This window comes from Phasianus colchicus, chromosome 1, assembly GCF_987193195.1.
Source record: "Phasianus colchicus chromosome 1, bPhaCol1.hap1.1, whole genome shotgun sequence".
NCBI lineage: Eukaryota > Metazoa > Chordata > Aves > Galliformes > Phasianidae > Phasianus > Phasianus colchicus.
The window spans coordinates 136,212,567-136,226,834 of record NC_143436.1 but is presented as its reverse complement, the minus strand read 5'-3'; the positions used below and the strand labels follow the sequence as shown (position 1 = coordinate 136,226,834).

The window sequence follows — 14,268 nt, the reverse complement described above, 5'->3', positions numbered from 1 at the left end:
GACTGGGCTCCTCAGCCAAACCCAACTGGCCCTGAGTTCCCAAATGATTTGACGCTGTGAAAAAGCAGAGAATTAGTGCAGTAGTTGTAGCAATATGTTGACCTGCAAAATCTACTCTGATACCTAAACGTTCTTTTGTTGAACATTGGCAACTGCACGAAAAATTGCTGATGACTTGAGGTGGGAACGTTAGCAGGGCCTACTTCAAAAGTCTCGTGTGATATCCATGGACTAACGTGGATTTGAATCCCGGTGCTGTTCTTCAGCTGAACTTTGATTTTGTGCCATTCATCAGAACCATTGCACCGCTCTATAACTTGTTCTGGAAGCAGAGTGAGCTGTTCTGGCGCTGAAACGATTTCATTGTTAGGCTAAGTGTTACACAGATGGCATTCTTAAATGTAAAATCCTTTTTACGATTCTTTCAATTTCATATTTATTTCATTAGATCATTATTTATGTTAAAGAGACACCATTAATATGAAACGTGCTCAGCTTAAAAGAGAATGTTGAGAGGAGTTTCAGGTATCTGATCCTCAATACTTTAGTTTTTCTGTTTCACGTTTTCCTGTTTAAAATGTTTTTTGTGTCTCTAGGTGCTATGTGACAGATCCACACAAACAACAGAGGGGAAAGAGCCTCACTTAACTGATTAGAGGAGAAAAGCAGTGAAAGGGAATATGCACAAAGCGCTGCCAAGTTCACAGAGCAAAGGATAAGATAAAAAATTGAATCATTTCACTATTTTTTTTTTATTTATTTAGAGTAATGTGAGGTATTGCTTATAATAACAGCAGGGAAACAATTTTCAGACAAAAATGTGATTTCTTAATCAAGGGTCTCTAATTCAAAATATATTTATTTAATAAACAGTAATTATGATAGCTGCAACTACTCATTCATATCAATAATTCATTCAGAAGTAAACCATATCAACATATTAGCATTTATTTTTCCTTTTAATAGGCTGTGATTTAAAATAAATGTAAATCGTCATAATCATTCAGCTCCATATGCTGGGAGAGGAAAAGTCACCTTAAACTAGATGCACATTTTGAGAAAAAGAAAAGATGAGTTGTTTTAAGGAAACAGTGCATGGGGGCAGATCTTAAGCTGGGGTAAAGATGGTCTACCCTCTGGAAGTCAACTTAGCTCTGATGATTGGCACCAGCCAAAACTGGTCAGTAATTTTAAGACCTGGAGTTTTTAGGGAATTTTCTGTGGAGCCATGTATTGATTTCTTTCTATAAACAAAGACAAAAGTACAATTTCTTCCAGTTTTAATCAGGAAAAGGCAGTATACATGATTAAGAAAACTCCAATTTGAAGATTTTTATGTGTGGAAACAATAGGCTGCTTTGCCTGAGTTCTAGGCCTTTGCTGTTTGAGTGTGTGTGTGTGTGGTGCTGCATGCATTATTTCCCATCCATGTTTAGTTAGCCAAACCCTCTCCCAACTTTTACCCTTAACAACCCACCCCATTTTGACATCTCTTTTTAATCTCCTGAACCCATTAGCTCTCTTGCAGCAAGCTCTCTGTTGAAATTATTTCTTTATGTTCCTGGTTCGAGATCCAGACAGCATTGTTTTGATGCTGTGGAGCATGACTCCGAGTTTTAGAAAGCTGTTTTTTTGCTTCAGATACAGGGAAGTAGTGATCAAGGGTTAAGGTCCCAGCCAGTATGTGTTACTGCTGTTAGAACATTTGCTGCCTATTTTATAGCAACAGCTCTTTCCCTTTTGCTTTCAGTAGGTGAAGCCAGGGATCATGCCTGGGAGATTAATGTGATGAGGATGAGGCTGGGAAACCTTTGGTGCTCTTTGTATGAGCCTGCTCTGCTTGCTCATACACAGCACACCTGTAGGAACTCGCTGCAGCCATAGGGCCCTCTTGTACTGCTGTGAGCTAAGGAGAGCCATTTCCCTGCTTCACACAGGCTGCCTTGTGTTCTTGCTGGGGGAACAAGGCCACAATACCTTTCACCCTAAGTTCAACAGCAGGGCTTTCCAGGGGGTGCCTTGGGGCAGGATGGCATGAGTAGCTGGACAGCCACAGCACAGCCTAGCCCTGCAAAAAGCCATTTTCATGGCCTCCCAGGTGAGTTTTGTAGTCTACACAACTGTGGCACACAGCTGGCTGTTATCCTGCTTTCTTTCAAGGCTAGCCCCTCTGTGCTGCTGCCCTGCACTGGGCATGCAGCCACTGGGCAGCTGAGCTAAGGTGATACCTGACTTTTGTTCTTTTCCAGTCTCTGCAGTGCTCTACATTATTACATCCCTCCAACAGTTTCTAAGGAGAAAAGTGAGTCATGTTGCTTAGCTTTCCCCATCCTTATAGAGAGGAGCCATGTTGGTTTTTTTCCCCCCCACAAGTTATTGTATTGTTCCTCTTTATGGTGTGGGTCTGATTTAGTGCTGGATGAAGCTCAAAAGGAGGATTAGTGTAAATCTACTCCCATATGCTTGGATGCATTTCTGCACCCTGTCTGTACCATCCTCACTGCTTTTGATGGAAAAAGCTGGGCTATAAACCTGATGAGAACAGGCTTCCATGCAAGATGTTTAGTATTTCCTGCTTCTACTTGCACCAGTGATACGGCACATCCAGCCCCTTTCGGCCCTTTAGCTCTCGGTCATGGTCTTGTCAGAAATTCAGAAAATCACTATGGCAGAAAATGAATAGGGGAATAAAAGGAATCTGATTTTTCTCCGCTTTAATAATGGCTAGATTTGGGTTTAGTTCCACCTTTGGCTGAAATTTTGCTGGAGGATGGGCACAGGTAGAATGTTTTTATTTGAACAGAATTGGTTCATCCATCTTTTAGATGATGGCACTGAAGTGTGAGTCCATTTTTATGGTCCTCAGAGAAAATCTGTGCTTCTTTTTAAGAGATGCACCTTCTGGGAAAGGTAGGGCTGGCTATAAAAGCCCTGATTGTATTGTATTCAAACAAACCGGGAGCAAAGGAGGAAGGAACAGAGACAGCAATAGAAGGAAGGAGAGATTTTCTAAGTATATGAGATGTGATATGCTTTGGTATCACAGGCTTTGCTATGCCTAATGCTTGGGCATTTTCTGGTAATTGAATTGCTTAATAGCCAAACACCAAGCTGCACTGAACTCAATCCTAAAACTGCTGTGCTATTGCCATTTGGGGGCTTTCTTCTTTACTTGTCTTTTCTAAAGAATTTCTCAATAGTACTGTAATCAGTCATTCATTTTTTGCCGATTCTCCTCTCTCCATTACAAATGTGTCTGAGTTTGTGAGGAAGAGGCTCTGTTTTCTCAACCAAATCTTCCAATCCTTGGTCTATTAATAAACGAAAATTAACTTACAGATTTCACTGAAAATACAGGCTCTTTCCATACCTGTGTAGTCCACTGGATGCAGGAGGAGTTCCAGCCAGCTGGGCAAAGGCACCTTTTCCGTGTGCCCCAGCCAGGCTCCTGCATCGCTCCCCGAGTTTCTCTTGCTCTGTACAATGGCTGACATTGTCTGCAAGGAGCAACTCAGATTACGGCCCCCTCCAGCTGTGCTGCCCCTGACCCTGCTCCTGCCCCAGGCTGCCCACGCTCTGCCCTCCCTGCAAGCACGGGGACTTCAGCAGAGCCGGCTGCTGCCTGGGAGTGTTGATTCAGGTCTTGAGGGTGGCCTCGGATGCGTTTTAACAGGCAGCGCAGTCACTCCACGGGGATAACATGGAATGATTATTTTAGGGCAGATTTTCCCCTAAAAAAACCCATAGTTCTACATGCACGCAGTTTGATCTTCACACAAAGGATTTATATAAGAACTCACTTCCCTCTGTCGGTTATGAAAAAAAAGCATGCTGGCGGGATTTAGGGAAGTGTGCAAGCTAGAGGATAGCTGCAGACAAAAGAGAGTTTTTCTTCTAAGAACATCCTCACAGCTGGAACCCTGGCAGCGCTGCTGTCAGAATGCTGAGGTGTTACCTGGCCGGGGCAAGGCACAGTGTCTGCTTGGCACCCTCCTGACACACAAATTTGGCCAGCTCTTATCAGAGCACTGTTCTCTGCCTGTACCCACATACACACACACATAGTTTTTCCATGCAGCACCTACTTTTTGGGAATCTTCTACCCTGCCAGTATGCTGTATACCAATGAGAGGAGTAAGAGGGAGGAAGAAACTCTTTGTGACTTCTTTACCTGCTGAAGAGAGACCAAGCTCACCTGGGCTCTCAGGAATAACACTGCTGCTGTGGCTCTAGACCAGCTCAAAGCCATCTTCCCAACTCCTAGGTACCCTGCAAAAATATGCCTTACATCTCAGAGTGGAGAGACTTAAAGATGGGACAGCTGGAGGAACGACCAAGTGGGATGGGAAATATGTTCCCTTTTAGCACCCCAAAAATATTTCTCAGGTCAGATCATTACATATTAGCATAGCACCATCTGACCTCGATCTGCTTTGTGGTGAGAAGGAAAGGTGTGCAACAGTTTGAATCTGCTCAAGTTTTGTCTGTCTTGGGCTGGCCCCGTTCAGCCCATCTCTGCCTCCCTAAGGGGAGCAACTGCCAAATGCAAAGACAAAGCCTAACAATACAACCTATATGCTTGCCTTTAATGTAGCACGATGCTTAAAATTGAATATAAGCATGGGTGAGGCTTTAGATCTTACTCAAATCTGAGTGTAACTTTGAGGTTGTCAGATGCTACTGAAGTGAGAGATCTAGAGTAGGAATATTAGTGAACACAAAAGTCATGATATTTACTCAGTTTATGCATTTTCTCTCCTTTTTTTTTTCATGAAACTTGCATAACTGGCGTGTAATTGTTTTGCTAAGTGAGCCTTGAAAGCAAAAGTCTTGATAGCTGTCAGATATCTTCTTTGTAGTACAGTGTGTTGTCCTCAGAAGCTAATCAGTAGAACTTGCTCAGAAGAACTTAATCAGCAGAACTGAGCACATTGTCAGTGCTTAACAAATAATAAATTATAATAATAACAGCAGTTCCTTTTGACACAACCTATCAAACTTTTACTTTATTTCAGGGAGTGCCTTCCTTGCCTCTAGTTAAGATTTATACCTACTGCTGCTCTGCTTACCACGGTTGAGAGGATGGGTGATACGGCCTAACAGGGTGGAAGTATTGATCGAAATGAAACTTTGACAAATGGCTGAAACAGAATCTTGAGAAAGTTCCTTGACTGTTCCTTTTCATTCAAAAACAGAATTTCAGAACAAATTTGATCAGTTCAATTGTTCAAAGGTAAAATGCTATGCTTACAAGTTAATAGAATCACTTTTGTACTTCCCGAGTCTCTTTTTTAAGAGATACTCATTAAGCTTTCCTTACAGAAAGGTGAATGTATCCAGCAGCATGTCTATTACTATTAATTGTTATTATTATAAGGGGATTGGATAGCTCAGAGGGTTGTTAACAGATCTGAGGCTATCACTTCTTTGTCACCACTGTAATTTGGCTCGAGCTGGGAGTTACTGACAATCATTTCATTTTCTGATTGTTTGGTGGTTTATGTGCAATTAGTTGGTGGGTTTTATTCACTTCCAACACGATGTATATGCACATTATAAAGAAAACCACCGGGTCAGCTCTAAGCTGCTGCTAATTGTCTCAGGCTTAAATGGAGCCGTGTCAATTTATCCCAGTTGAGGATCTGACCAAGGATCACAACTGGCATTAATTAGCAGATGTGTTATCAGACTCCACGGAGATGCCCTGGGTTGAGTGACGGCGGGCCAACAGCATGCACGATGCAGGCAGATGGGAGCACCAGGTCCTCCCTATAGGCACCTTGATGGCTTCTGCTGCTGCATGGCTTTGACATGTCACCAGCCTTAGTGAGAAGGACTCCCACAGCTGGGCGCAGCCAGTCATATTAGAGCCCAAGCAATGCAAGGCAGCTACTAAAAATTAGGGAAGGGGGAAAAAGAAGGAGGTGTAGTGCTGGAATGAGTCACCCTGGAGCTTGTGTGCATGAGAGTGCTCTGCTAGCTTTAAGTAAAACTACTGACTCTGATTTTCTGAGGATATGTATGCACCATCTGAACTAATACTAGCACTGGCTGCATATGTGTGACAGGAGGTTGAGGGAGATGCTGCTGAAAATACAGGGCCCAAAGGCCACAGAACAAACCTGGTCCTTGCATTGCTCAGTGAGTAATATCCTCAGCCTTCACCAGTCATAAGGCTGACCTAGACAATGGGAAGATGCAGAATATTTTAGTAATGTGCAGTAGCTACTGTCACCTGCAAAATATCCATCAGCACTTCTGCAAACTCTTTCCACCATTCTCTAAAGGATAACAGAAGATAAATCTAGCTGCAGACATTGAGCCTTTGGTTTTTCCTACCCTCCTCCTAACCTCTTTTGCCAAGACACATCTGGGTCCTTCTCTGAATAGACACCTCTGGGTCCAAAACCACAAAATGAGATGACTGAGGCTTGGGTGGAATATAGATATCAAGGCTGGGAATTCCAATCCACACATCTGCAAAGTTCATCACCTGTATTTTTGCTAATAAAGATCCCAAGACATCTAACATCTTTCTCATGCTTGTGCTTGTTGGCCAGTCACCAGCTTAACTGGGCTGAACTTCAGCAAAACCTCTTCAAAAAGCATCCTGGCAAAGCATGTGTAACACACAACGAGGACTGGGCAGCACATAACACACAGCAGCTGTCTTCACTTTGCTTCAAAGTAAATATCTTCAATGCCCGCCTGAGCTTTGGGGATTTCAAGCCCTTATCTCTTATCTGCAAAGAGAGCAGGAACTGTGGTCAGGAAGCTGTAAGTATTCAAGGGGGAAGATATTTTCTATACTTCCTGCAGTAGTGGTACTCGCATGTGATTCTCTGGGAGGAGTTTAAAGCAATAAGGTGGAGAATAGGATACATTTTCCATCCCTCCCTGTGCTGACTTAGCTTGTTCTGCACTTAGCTCTTTGGGATTGGCATAAGATAGAGAATTTTGTTCAGTGTGCTCATTGCTGTGTAAGGTGTTTCAAAAATATTGGCTTTGCAGACTAATGAAAATACAGTGATTTTTCAGAAAAATCAGTAGAACATATCCTCTAAGGATACGCAGATGTAGTGATTATTGGAGTTTTAATTAAAATAGCAGGTAAAATAAGTATTATGGTGTGTTATTATTTCAAAGATAACAACAGAATAAAGGTGCCCATTTCTTTCTTGAGCGCAATTTTCTAAATGAAAAAGTAAACATTAATATCTTCAGCGATCTTACTGATCTTGTACGATAATTTAGAAAAATATCTCTATTAGGGATAGTTATATATGCTTTTTGTTGGAAATGCAATCACACAATATGCACATAGCTGCAATCTGTAGACAGATTAAGTAAATTAAATCACTCAACGTCTTTTTTCAATAGCTGTGAAGTTAAAAGTAATTTGCAAAGAAAATACTCAGTTTCAATTGGTTTGTAATATCTGTTAATGATCTTTGGAAAAATTTCTGATAACACACGGGAATTCCCTGAGGGATAGGGTTGTGAATAAGTGGATTTTTTTAAGTTTCAGATGTCATTAGCTAGTGATTTCTTTGAAGTAAAAAGCTGTTACAGAATAAATTGCAGAGGTTTACGAATATACAGGACAATCCTTTTTGTGAGATATACTTTTGTTTTTCCTTCTTTTTTTTTTTTTTTTTTTTTCCATGGCACTTTCTGCCCCCAAAAGAAGAAATTTAAGATCTAACTTGTCATTGCAAATATACTGGAATCACAATGGCACTGGGATTTTGTGCTTACTTTCTGTGTCTTTATGTGAACGCATAGTGTAAATCTCCTAGTTGAAGGATCTATTTTGCTCCCTTTTGATGTGATTTTTCTTTTTTTTCCCTGGCAGATAACTTTTTCAGCCCACAAAGCTGAAACACTTTCTGTGACTCAAATGGCTTCAGCACAGCTATTCCCTAGAAGACATCCTCCCTGATTTCTTGTGGCGCCTGCTAGATTGCTGAAGTTGCAGGTGAGTGTAAACATGGAGAAGATGGCCTCTATTCTTATGGTGCTTTGTTAGAATGAAGTCTCTATCACCTTTTTGACAGTTCAGAGATAAACCAGATACCAGAATAGAGGAATATTTCTCAGAAGGACCAGTGAGACATATCCTGACCTCTGTCTTCATCTGAAGATATATCTGGAGTAGAACAGGGAAGCAAAGGTACCACAGACTACACATACCCATGGGGAATGTTGTTCTGCCTCAATGCTCAGCTCTACAACATGGCCATTGTCAGATTAGGATGGACCTTATATACCCATAGGCTCCTGTGAGTGGATGAAGTGGGTGAGGGTTTAGACAGAGGCTGGGAACAGTCTGAAGGGATGCTGATCTGAGTTGTGGGGGACTGGGACTCCACGGCATACTGTCGCAGATCAAAAGATAAGTTTAGTTGCAGCCATTGAGCCTTTGGTTTTCTTGCCTTCCTTCTAACCTGTTTTCCCAAGAATTTATTTGTCTGCTTTTTTCTTATCTGCAGACAGGGCTATAAGACATACCATATTACAACAAATATGGCTACTCACTCCATGCTGGGCTATGGGAGAAAGTTTTGTACAGCTCTAGTAAAACAGGTGAACAGCTACAAGTCTGAAAAGCCTCCTAGCCTTCCCTGGACCTCAGAAGGCCCAGCATAGAATCCCTCACCCATCCTGATTATCTATAAGTAGATCAGACAGCGTTTCATTTCCTAGACATAAATGTTCAGTGGCGTTCTGCAGTTGCTTCAAGAGTAAAGAAACTTCCTCCTGGCTCCTTCTGAGCAGTCGCTGACAGGGTCAACCATAACACACCTTGTCTTAGCCAGAAGCCAGTATCAGAGAATATGAAAGGGAACTCCCCCCTCCTTCCTGGGTATTTAAGTGTATAACCAGTTTATCGTGGAAGATGATGCCTTTCTGACTCCATGTATTGACTAGGTTTTACCAAGAACTACTGACTCTACTACATAATATTTGCTATTAAAACTCTCACAGATTTTTTCAAGGCCAGGAACAACCGTTATTATCATCCAGTCTGATCTTCTGCATAATATATGCTACTGAACTTAACCCAATCTGAACTTGGTGTGTAGATTTGCTTTTATGTCTAAAAATGTCTCCTCATTTACAAATATGATACTGTTTCACCGAGTACTATCTGTGCAGCAGCAAGTTCCATTAATTAACTGTACATTGTTTGGAAAAGCAATACCTCTTATCCGTTTGAAATTTGATACCTCTTCGTTTCACCTTGCAGGATAGGAAAGGGTTTTTATTCCTTTGCTGCTAATTAGGTTGGAGGATCATGAGGACAAAATGTTATTTATATTATAGTCATGCTTAAGGAGAGCTCTGACGAAGCCTGGGGATCTCACTGCACAAAGTGAGGGAGACTGTGCAATTCCTTCGGGACTGAGACTATTTGAATAGACGAATGGCATATTTTCAAAAGAGCTGAATGATTTCACCAAAACGAATGTCAGTCAAGTCAATGGAGTCACACTTCTCAATCACCTGTACATTTCTGAAAAATCAATCCAAAGTTTGAAGGAAATAAAGGTATGGAAAAACAAAGTCCCTGAAGCCAAGACCAAGAAATAAGTTTGGTATATGATCACAGAAAAGAAAAAGGTGTTGCTAATATGCAGCTCTGTGTCCACTGCCCATCGGTCACTTTGGCTTCCAGAAGCTCATGGTCTTAAAGTCCTCCCTTTAAGAGAGCAGGGTGCACTGGGGAAAGTGCAATGTCTGCTGCATGCACAGTCCCCAAAACTTTTGCCTAGGGGCCAAGGACAACTATATTAACTCAGGCAACAGCGGTTATCCAAGTTTATGGAAAGGGTTCACGTAAGATTTGCAGTCCCATGAGGGTCAATCTGCCTTGAGAGATAGGCTGCGGTTTGTGTTCTTTCTCTCTTCTCAAGGAAATTCCCCATCCTTTTGACTTCTATCATTTTTTATTGCCATTCTCTGGACTTGTTCTATTTCTACTTTCTTTTTTACAGGGATGAGGTGACCAAATTTGAAGACAGTATTCAAAGTGAGGATGTGCCACTGATTTATATAATGGCATTATAATATTTTCCATATTATTCTCTAAAACTCTTTTCTTCATACAAACCCCTTAAGATTCTTTTTAATTCTTTGAACTATAGTGCCTTTTAACATCTGTAGTTTACTCTGATCAGATTTTGACAAAGGAATAAAAGGCTCCATTTTTCACATAGAATTTTATTTATTGTTTGAACTTTAGAGGAGAAATTGGTTAACTTACAATTTAAAATTCTTGGCAACGTAGACCATTGGACAAGGATTTCATTATCAGCCCTTCTGTACTTTCTGTAGAAATGCACAAACCTGAAAGTTGGTGGACAAAGTCTTGGCTAAAAAGACTTTACTGTCATATTACAAACATAGCCAAAGACTTAGTTTGGAGCTGCTAGCATCCCCAAAGATGTCAGAGATATAATTGTTCTGTACCCCCTTCCTGATGCAGTGAGGTGGGGCCATGCTCTGACATGCCATCCAGCCAGTGCCAGGCATGTGTGCAAGCGGTACCCAAATGCTGTGATATCCTGTTTACCTTACCACATGCTTCTGTAGTAAGTCAGGGAAACACTGCTCTGAAAATTAGGTGCTTGATGACTGCAGAGGGTGAGAATCTTGCTCTCATGTCACAGCTGGGTGTAATGCTTTCATTAGGGTATTAGAAAAGGCTCAAGGAAAACAGTTACATCCATTCTATTGCCTAAGACACATCCTGCAGCTACTGACTCGCCTTAGAGTTACCAATCCAAATGCTGACCCTGCCTGACCCTACTTATCTTTTAAAAGCTGACAAGATCACAGCCTGAAGCAGTATAGCCACAGGCTCAATACAGGCTACCAAAATGTCTGTTTAGTATTTTCAAAAACGCTGCTCTTAAGATTTACAGTACAAGCTTTTGGATGTATGGACAACACCGAAACACAACCCTGATCCCTGAACATTCAGCCCCACTTACACAGAAATTTGTGCCTCTCGAGGGGCCAGCACTGAGTTGCTGCAAAACAGTTATTCCCTACCTGCAAGTGAGCTGGAATTGAATCATCATAAGGTTGTATGCATTCAGATACTGGGTAAAAATATTTGAAAACTACAGCCTCGATTTCAGAATTCATTGTCAGCTTCTTTCATTATCTGCATTACTGCTTTAACAGTAGAAAGAATTCCACCCTTTTTGTGTAATATCTTTTTTGGTTTAGTATAGAAAATCATCCTAATTCTTCTATGACCAAAGCAGTTTTTCATCAGAAGTTGGTTTTAGATGAACTGTAAGTTTCTTCCCTAGCAATGAAAAAAAACACATATTTTTTCTGAATATTTCTAGGGTTAAATGGATAAACCCAGTTTTAAATACTCAGGATACACTAAGGGACCAATCTAGTTTAGTTGTTTGTGCTTTCATGCATTATATAAATTCATAATTCTTGCAGAGTGTTTTTTTTCTGTTTGTTTGTTTTTTTAAACAGCGAAGACATGGAAAAAACACTGAGGTCTTATTGCTCCTGTTGGAAACTTCTGCCGACTACAGCAAGAGTTGGACTGGGCCCAGAGAAACCAAATACACACAAGTTGCAATGAGTTGGCTATACAAGCAAGGAAAATCACAGATAACAGATGCACACAAATTAGTAATGTACCTTTTAGGTCATCCAGTACAGCTTGCTGACACATTGAGATTGTCTCCTATGGCATATTTTTGGTTGCTTTGGATGCCTGGATCAAATGTCCTAAGTAATATCATGTACTTAAGGAGAAATTGTGCTGCCTAGTATATCCTGCTAGAAGTTTTTTTTTCCTTTCTTAACATCATCATATTTCTCCCAGTTACATTCCTTTGCAAACCTCCTTATTTCCTTTCTACAATGCTATTTTTCTCCAGTGTCTTTAGATTAATGTGATGTTCCATTTAGTTAACATTAAGTCTGTTCATACCTATTTAGATCATTTAATCTTTTCTGATAAATCAGTCTTTTCAGTCTCCTGGTTATTTTCTCATCTCCTCTTGTCCCACTCCTGTCTGTCAGTATTTTTTTTAGCTATAAGATTTTAAAGATTGTATAGATTTAAAGAGTGCATTTATCTGAACTAACAGCAGGTCTGGCACAGACTTGAGCACCCTCAATATTTTCTCACTGAAAACCACTTCTGATGTGCTCAAGGGAAAGACACTGGCATTCTGAGCAGACAAGCAGGCAGAGCATCCTGTTCAAACCATTTCCTTGGTACCACCTGCTTTACTGATCAGCAACAACAAAAAACATTAAAACATTTAGCCTAGTGATTCAAAAACCAAATATTGGTCACTGTAGATTAATTATATTTGTTTTCATAATGCTAGGATATATAATGGCAGAGAGGAAAATATATTTGCTCTTGATATTTTCAAACTCTTGGTCGTGGACATCACAATCTAAAATTATGGAAGACGTTGTTTTGTCTAGTAACTACATTTGGGTGCCACTGCAGTACACTGTAGAAAGTAATTATATATGTAGTCACAAGCCTAGCTTTTCACTTCAGGCAATAAATTCTGATCAACAAACAACACTCCTTTAGTGCTAAATGAAATCTTGGCTGTAATTGAATGTCCTTACCTTTGTGTTCTGTTGGATTGGAGGAATATCATTTTAATCTGCTCTCTTTAAATTTTCATTAAGGAACGTTTCAGCTACCTGCAGCCTCATCTGATGATGTTTAATGATATCAGCTAGCGCATTCTTCCGTGCACCAGCAGGGGCTTCTTTAAATTGGTCAACTGTACAGAACATTGTTTTCGTGTTTAATGTACTTGGAATCAACCTTTTAAAATAATGATGTCTCTACAGACAGTTTATATACGTAGCGCACACACATATGTGCATGTGTATGTATGCATATATATGCGTAAGTGCACACACACATAGAGAAACACTGATCCTATTCACCTTCTTGAAAACATTTCAGCTAGTATTAGCATAAATGTGCTGTTAAGTTGGCAGTGTTATACATTTTTGTTGGAGTTTACTTCTGTAACCTAAAATCAGGCAGATAAGCTGTGAAACTCATGCAGCTGATGACATAATGCTGGGATCTCATGATGCTGAATCTCATATTTCTAGGCATAAAGGATGGATGTTCCTTTCTGAAATTATTATGCCTCCTATTGCAATATATATTTCTTGTTTTCATGTGGGCACTGAGATGTTCAAACCATTAAATGTATATGGTATAATGAGTCCTGTGTTCCTTATTTATTCTAAAGAAGGCATTAACTTTCTATGGTTGTTTTATTGTATAATAAAGCCTACTACTCTAAGAATCTGTGATGAACATAGCAATAAGCTGTGACAATATGCATAGTTACATTTAATGCCGATGTCCAAATGTACGTATGTGCATATAAATAAGCATATATGTATATTCAAGCACTCAAAGATAGACACACAAATTAAATACAATCAATTAGGATGTGGCATAAGTAGATTCAAAGCTTACCTGTTACGGCTTTGTAAAGGGGGAAATCCAAGCCACAAAGACACACGTGAAAGTAAAGCTCCATATACTCCATTGGCTCGTTACCACTATGCTCAACAGTGACAGGCTGCATGCTAAGACGGGGTACCAGCAGACATTCGCCATGACAGCTGGTTCAAAACAGAGCTTTCAAAATAGTGCAGCACCCCTCACTTCCTTCCAAATCCTGGTGTTTGCCAGCAGCACTTAGCTGAGGCTGGCTCTTAAGGTCAGATGTTCAGATAAAAGTTGCTTGAAATGAATCTGCTTCTTTGTGTTTGGACTGTATATATGTTCAGCATAGCATCTAGGCTCTTTGTGAATTTCTGTTTGAGTTCACACGTGAGTAGTGCTTGCCTATTACCTGAAAAAATGATGGATGTTTCTCCCCGACACCATGCTCTATTTGCCTGAGATTGTCCTCTATCAAATTCTCCTTTCTTTTGTGGGTTATATAAAGTGAGAGCCATACACAGGCTTCTTGTTTTTGCTGGGGGAAAAAAAAAAAAAAAAAGCACAGCTCCTCTGTTGAGAAATGGAAGCAAAACGGTTTCTCTTTAACATCACCCACATCACACACACTGCTTAACCAATTAGGGACAGAGCATAAAAAATACTTAGTTTGTCCTGTGTGACTTTTCTCAGTAGATACATATAGAATCTGGAAATAAACACACTCCTCCTTGGGAAGGAAACGCAAACAGGGTTTATCTATTTGCATTTGAACTCAGTGAAAA

The 14,268-nt window shown here is 40.4% G+C and overlaps 1 long non-coding RNA gene across 1 annotated transcript in view; it reads left to right on the top strand.

The window, feature by feature from the left end:
- LOC149920053 (uncharacterized) overlaps positions 1 to 13,207 on the top strand; it is a 37,002-nt gene extending 23,795 nt beyond the window's left edge. Inside the window, exons 3-4 of the long non-coding RNA XR_016460674.1 lie at positions 7,856 to 7,978; positions 11,506 to 13,207. This is a non-coding gene — a long non-coding RNA (uncharacterized LOC149920053). The remainder of the gene's footprint in view (positions 1 to 7,855; positions 7,979 to 11,505) is intronic.
- Positions 13,208 to 14,268: the final 1,061 nt, after the last annotated feature.